Source organism: Lathamus discolor, chromosome 5 (assembly GCF_037157495.1).
Source record: "Lathamus discolor isolate bLatDis1 chromosome 5, bLatDis1.hap1, whole genome shotgun sequence".
In the NCBI taxonomy this organism is placed as follows: Eukaryota; Metazoa; Chordata; class Aves; order Psittaciformes; family Psittacidae; genus Lathamus; species Lathamus discolor.
In genome coordinates, this window is record NC_088888.1 from 44,345,324 (window position 1) to 44,352,581 (window position 7,258).

Genomic DNA, 7,258 nt, shown 5'->3' on the forward strand with positions numbered 1-7,258 from the left:
GATCAGCTGCCCTTGAAGCCTGACCAAGCCTCATCTCCCATCAAAATGCCACAGGGACCAGTCTCTGGGCTACTTCAAACTTGGGGAACTGCCAGTCACTGACCTCAACCCTGTTGCATGTGAAACTTCATGAGACTGCAACAGTTAAATATTTTATCTAGTTATGCTCTGATGTACACTACATATTTGAAGAAGTACTTGGACAGAGGAATTTCCCACTCCCCAGACTTTCAAATAAATGCACCACTAAGCTATTATATTGACCATGTCTCCTTGGTGAGTGAGTCACGCTGAAGCTGGGAAGGGAGCTGAATACCAATCTTCCCTGTGACCCATCTGTCCATGAAGTGCTGCAGAGAAAGCAAGGTGTTGCTGCTCTATATTGTACTTGCCCTATGAGATGATCCCCAAGAGCAGTGTCCTCAGCCTGACCCCCATAGAAATACAGGCGAAGAATGCTTTGGTTCATGGTAGGACTGAGGTTTTGAAAAGGTGCCAAGGTATCAGCACTTTTGGCACACAAAGATACAGATCTTAGGGTGCCTGGGAACTTTAGCACTGACACTATAATGGTGCCACAAAGTAGAGATACCAGATGCGTGAGAACTTTGAGCACCTCAAATACAAATTTACTTTAAGATTTTGTCTAAACTCAACTTACATGTACAAACAGTCCTTTGGACCTGAGGTTTTGTCACTTTCTGAAGAGGCAGGAGCTGAACTCCTGACTTACAAGTACAGTATCCTCTTTCTGGTCTATTTTTGATGCCTGCTTGACAGATACAAGACATTATTTTCTGAAACAACTATTCAAAAGCCAGAAGTAATGCTTTTCATTCTAGAAAGCTACATACTTTGTATGTCACTGACTCATTGCACCAGAGACAGGAGTTGCTTAAGCTTCTTTCACCTATTACTTTTCCGTGTGTAACAGGGTGGATGAAAAGCTCATTGGTCTTCCCTGTTTGAAAAATCGTGTGCACTGAACAAAAGCATCCAATGCATTTTGTAGCATATAGCTCTCTATACTTCATGTGAAGTATTGAAAGAAAGATAAGGAGATGTCAAGCACTGGACATCAAGCATGATAGGGTCAAGCAGAGAGCATAAGTTGTTATAATCTTGATATGAAAATGAAATGAAGGAATAGTAATGGTGGTTGTGCAAAGCTGTAAATGCAGCTAGTCTTTCTTTCTTTCCTTCCTTTCTTCAGAAAACCAAAGAGTAAGTCCGTTTAAAGAAGGAATGCAGCTCCAGTAGCAATCATGGTTACTGCTCACAGAGAAAGAAGGTGAAGAATAAGGTAAATCGATGCTCTTTCCCCTGTCACAATCAGAGTAATGTTATAGGTTTGGGCTGGCTCACTTTTAACTTTTTTGTATACTGTTATTATGATTAATTGTGTAGTCTGGATGAGCACAATATTGTATGTGCAATTATTTGATGCAAAGTTACTCTGAAACACAGTGTTATCAACACTTTCATTAAGACTTGCATAAATCTTTACAAGGTCTGAATGTCAAATTTTGAACCACAAATAGAACTAGCAACAGTTCTATTTCTGTTTTTACAGATATTTGTGCGTGTATGTGTTATCGGGTAATGAGTATGGCGTTCCTGGTTTTATCAGAGGCTTTAGATAAATGCAAATGTTTTAGAGAACATCTTTGTCTTTTTCTTGGAGTTTGAAACCTGATGTGTGTGCTTAAATGTGTCACCTACAAATGACCTCACTTTCTTAGGATCTGACATTATAACACATCCTTACACCCAGAAATGAACAAGCAGGGATGATGAAATACACAAACAGGCAAAATGAACAGGAATGTACAAAGCAAGATCATGCAGCTGAGATTGAAGAAAGTCCAGCTTCAGGAAGTCATTGAATAGTTGAAGTCTTATTTGGATAGTCTCTGCTTTGCTACTGATCTTCTGTCTAGAAGAGTGTGCAGCCTGTTTTTATTTCTATTCTCTGAAGCCTGACATCATCTCACTTGTCTCTGCAATTGAAATTATGCCCATGGAGATGGAGAAATAATACTCTTGCAAAAGGGTTTGTTATCGACTACAGCACCCAAGATATGAAATGAAAAGAAATGCATTATTTATGAGTGTGGGAAGCTTTGAGGACTGAGGCAGTAAAAAAGCATTAGGCATGAGCTGGTATGAACCATGAAGGCACAAAGGCAACTCCAGTAGTAAATGCTGATCATAGAATCACAGAATAGTAAGGGTTGGAAAGGACCTTAAGGTCATCTAGTTCCAACCCCCCTGCCATAGGCAGGGACACCTCACACTAAACCATGTCACCCAAGGTTCTGTCCAACCTGGCCTTGAACACTGACAGGGATGGAGCACTCACAACCTCCCTGGGCAACCCATTCCAGTGCCTCACCACCCTCACAGGAAAGAACTTCCTCCTTATATCCAATCTAAACTTCCCCTGTTTAAGTTTTAACCTGTTACCCCTTGTCCTGTCACTACAGTCCCTGATGAAGAGTCCCTCCCCAGCATCCCTATAGGCCCCCTTCAGATACTGGAAGGCTGCTATGAGGTCTCCATGCAGCCTTCTCTTCTCCAGGCTGAACAGCCCCAACTTCCTCAGCCTGTCTTCATACGAGAGGTGCTCCAGTCCCCTGATCATCCTCGTGGCCCTCCTCTGGACTTGTTCCAGCAGTTCCATGTCCTTTTTATGTTGAGGACACCAGAACTGCACACAATACTCCAAGTGAGGTCTCACGAGAGCAGAGTAGAGGGGCAGGATCACCTCCTTTGACCTGCTGGTCACGCTGCTTTTGATGCAGCCCAGGATACGGTTGGCTTTCTGGGCTGCGAGCGCACACTGTTGCTGGCTCATGTTCATTTTCTCATCCACCAACACCCCCAAATCCTTCTCTGCAGGGCTGCTCTGAATCTCTTCTCTGCCCAGCCTGTAGCTGTGCCTGGGATTGCTCTGACCCAGGTGTAGGACCTTGCACTTGTCATGGTTAAACTTCATAAGGTTGGCATCAGCCCACCTCACAAGCGTGTCGAGGTCCCTCTGGATGGCATTCCTTCCCTTCAGCATTTCAACCAAACCACACAGCTTGGTGTCATTGGCAGACTTGCTGAGGGTGCACTCAATCCCACAGTCCATGTCACTGACAAAGATGTTGAACAAGACCAGTCCTAGCACCGATACCTGAAGGACACCACTCATTACTGGTCTCCCAGGTGGACACTGAGCCATTGACCACAACTTTCTGATGTCTAAGGGTAATCTGAAAGGATGTGAAGCCAGGTTTATCTAGCTTCTGCTAACGTGTGAGTAACCGTGGTGACGACTGAAGATTGAAAGGTGGTACCTTTAATAAAGCTTTAAAAATATGAAGTATTTTTCTGTGATAAGTTTATTTCTAAAGCAATCATTTGGTTCATTCTGTTTGTTTAATTAAACAAAACAAAACAAAATGGAAACATGTTTTGGATATTCCAGGGATGACTGCACTGAACTAAAATTGGAATTCATCAGTGGTGAAACAAGACAGTTATTAGTTAATGGAGATAAAGAAGGCTCTTGTCAAAAATGTGCTCATATTTCTATGAGACAAATAGATACTGAACACCTTGAATATGTAAGAAAACCAAGTTTCTCCTTTGGCTGAAACCCTCATCTTTTTACTTTCCCTTGCGTACAAATCATTGCCACTGCTCTAAAGCAGAAATATCAAGAGCTAGCCAACTTGTGTGTGACACATACAGCAGCCTTCCAATATCTGAAGGGGGCCCACAATGATGCTGGAAAAGGACTCTTTATTAGAGATTGTGGCGATAGAACAAGGGGTAATGGGTTCAAACTAAAGTAGGGGAAGTTCAGGTTAGACATAAGGAAGTTGTTCTTTACTATGAGGGTGGTGAGGCACTGGAAAAGGTTGCCTAAAGAAGTGATAAATGCTCCATGCTTGGCAATGTTCAAGGCCAGGCTGGACAGAACGTTGGGTGGCATGGTCTAGGATGAGGCATCCTTACATCAGTTTTGGTGTTTCATCCTTATGATCGTCAAGTTCTTTGACAGTATTGGGAAGATGCCTTAACTTTGCTGTCCTCCACTGAGACTGTAGACCCTATTGAACTGGTTAAAGAAATGGTAAGAAAAATAAAGAATATAGCTTAGAATGATTTTTTTTTTTTTTCTCTTCTGATACATCATGCTTTGAAAAGGGGATCTTTCCATCCTCCTTTTCCCAAACTTGGTTTTGCCAGAGTCTCCAAAGACTCTGGCAGGGCATGTTATTGATTTTAGAGAAAAGCAGTATGTGTAGTGTCCAAGGAAAGCAATGGCAATTGAGACTGCTCAGCCTCTGGGACTTACAGGAGAAACTTTGGTAGACTGAAAAGTAGGGACAGTCTTGGCCAAGATAGTTTATGCAATTTTGCTTTTGTTAAGGTAAGCTTACATAACAGCAGAGTAAATCATAATCAACTTCACCGTTGTTTGCTAGACAGTATATAATTACTACCAAACAGGTATGGTGCCAGCTGTCCTTAAGGTATTTTGTAAGATTTAAGACCACTGAACTCAAAGCCCAGTGGATTTCAGTACATTTTTCACCCTTGTTTTCATTATGAAACCTTTCTCTTTGCATTTTCCTGCAACTACAGCAGACCCCAACAGCTGTTCAAGACAGACTATGTAATGAATAAAAAAACATCCAAAGAGGTTTGAATGCCATGATGTATAAAGAGGAACCATCATGTACATGAAGTCTGTGTTGAAAATACCCAGGTACTCAGCACTGAAAGGATTTTGGTATGGAGTTATGTATGTGGCAAAAGACATTTGAATCAGAACGCTGTACGCAGTCTCTATGACCTGTTTTAATTTGACAAGACTGCAAAAGTGCAGGAAAATGAGAAAGGTCTACTCTTGTAGTAAAGAAGAAAATAAAATGAAAGCAAGGTAGAAACCATAAAGGTTTGACATTAAGAATTGACACAAAAAAAAGCCAGTGAGGAATATAATAATTTTGGTAAAGGGCTTCTGTGCAGTTATTAAGTCTGAGGAACAGCCAATTAAGATAGATATTACAAGACATTATAAAAGCCTGTAATAGAGGAATGGATAAATTTCAAAACAATGGGGTTTAATATGCTTTTAAAGATAAATAAACTGTATTTAGCTTTGATATTAGGAATTCAGTATCTTTTTGAAACTTTCTCAGTTGTCAAGCATAGGGAAAATGGTCTCCAAATGGTCTGCACTTGTGGGTTGATTGCAATGGCTGCATTCAGAGGAAATACATTCTAAATAATAAGATAAAGAAATACACACAATGCTAACTGATCAAATTGTGAGGTGGCTACTGAGACAGAACTGATCTCCCATAAGATGTCATTGAGAAGTCAGTGATAAGCTGACTTTCATCTGGCAAGATACAGACTCCGACATTCACAAATATCTGGAGCTAAATCCATGGGAAAAAATGGTATTTATAGAATCATAGAATAGAATCATAGAATAGTTAGGGTTGGAAAGGACCTCAAGATCATCTAGTTCCAACCCCCCCTGCCATGGACAGGCAGTGGCATGACAATACACTGAACACCCAAACTTTTTATCTCCCAGACTAATGTTTTAAGACCAGAAGATTATCGATACTTAAGAGATGAGGCTGTGAAAGGTACCTGTAGCTGTGTCAGATTCTCCTTAACTACTGATCTTGAATTTGGCATGGGAGAACAAAGCAGATTTAAATTCCTTGTATTCTGTAAGGGTGAGGCCACTAAGCCTCATGAGTGTGCATGAGTAAAAGTATTACTTCTCTTTATGTTTTCCATGAAGTAGAGAATCACCACCATGCACTGCATATCTGTCATACTACTGGACTGCTTCTGACGCTCTAGGATTGGGTGATGGTCCTCACAATTTTTTTCTGTAGCCAGGGCACAGAAAAATATGCAGAGAAATATTTCTGGTCATTTTGCTAGCAGTGCTGCACACCTCACTGCAAGAGAAGAGCAAATCCATTGTACTTTTAGGACATTCCTTGAATGCCTTCTTTTTATTTGGAATGTAGAGGAACCATCAGAAGGAAACCACAATTAAACTTATCAAACTATGAAATTTCTCTCTCAACTCAGTCTCTTTCTCTTGTCATGTTGGTTTATTTTGCAAAGACAGAGTGTCTAAACACCCTCATTTTGAATTGGCAATATTCTAGAGTTGAGAAGTCTGCCACTTGTTTTGCTTGGGTTGGGACATATGGCACATTTGGGGAAGGGATACATTAAATCACCAATTGGCAAATACTTGATTGCTGGCACTATTAGCTCAGTGATGCAGCCAGGCATTATTCATGACGGTTGTAGAGTACTCAACTATAGGTTTCCAAAGCATCTCAAGTGGTATCTCAAACATCCACCCCACAAGCATCTCTTATGCATCTGATTCCATTTTATACAAATGTACAGAATAGCAAGTCCCAGTTCCAGGGGACAATATGAGAGAAACATGAAATCCACAGTTTCTACTCAGCATTTGTTTTTGCGAATTCTTTATGGAGAGAGCCAAGTATGTCCTCTGATAGCAAATTATCTATAAATGCTCAGATAATTTCCTTATTTTCTTTCTTTCTCTAAACACAGGAGTATGACAAAGCAGCTCAATCTCATTAATGCAAATATATACTGAACATAATTATTTCTCCCACAATGCTGAACTCTGCACAACCTTTGCAGTAAGTATTGCAAAGTATTCTAGGGTGTACCACAGCCAAAAATTTGTGTGAAACAAAACTATACCTGACAAATGAAGAGAAGTGATTCAAACATAACAGCTTATGATAAAATGTAGCCCTAGAGATTCAAGTAGCTAAAGATTAGATTAAATGTTACCTCTGCTTTGATGGCATGTGAAGTACCCCCAATGGTTAGGGAATGACAGATTGTAAAGGACTGATGATGTTCTGTACTCTAATTGCAAGCTAGCAGTAAGTCATCTACTTTATAAGGCACAGAAAGCCATCAATTCAGAGGTTTTTTTTTTTTTTTAAATATATAAAAATCCAACAAAACCCCATCTTTCCATCCTTTTTTTCCCTTTTGTTCAAAGTTTCCTGCTGTCAAGATTTTTCTCAAGCTATGTGTTTTTGGAACGAGCTTTTCAATTACTGTCTTTTATCCATCTTCATCTTCCAAGTATAATACGTTTGGAAAAAAAAACAAAACCACAACCCAAGAACAACAACAACAAAAAGAAAACCCAAACTCCAAAACCTGC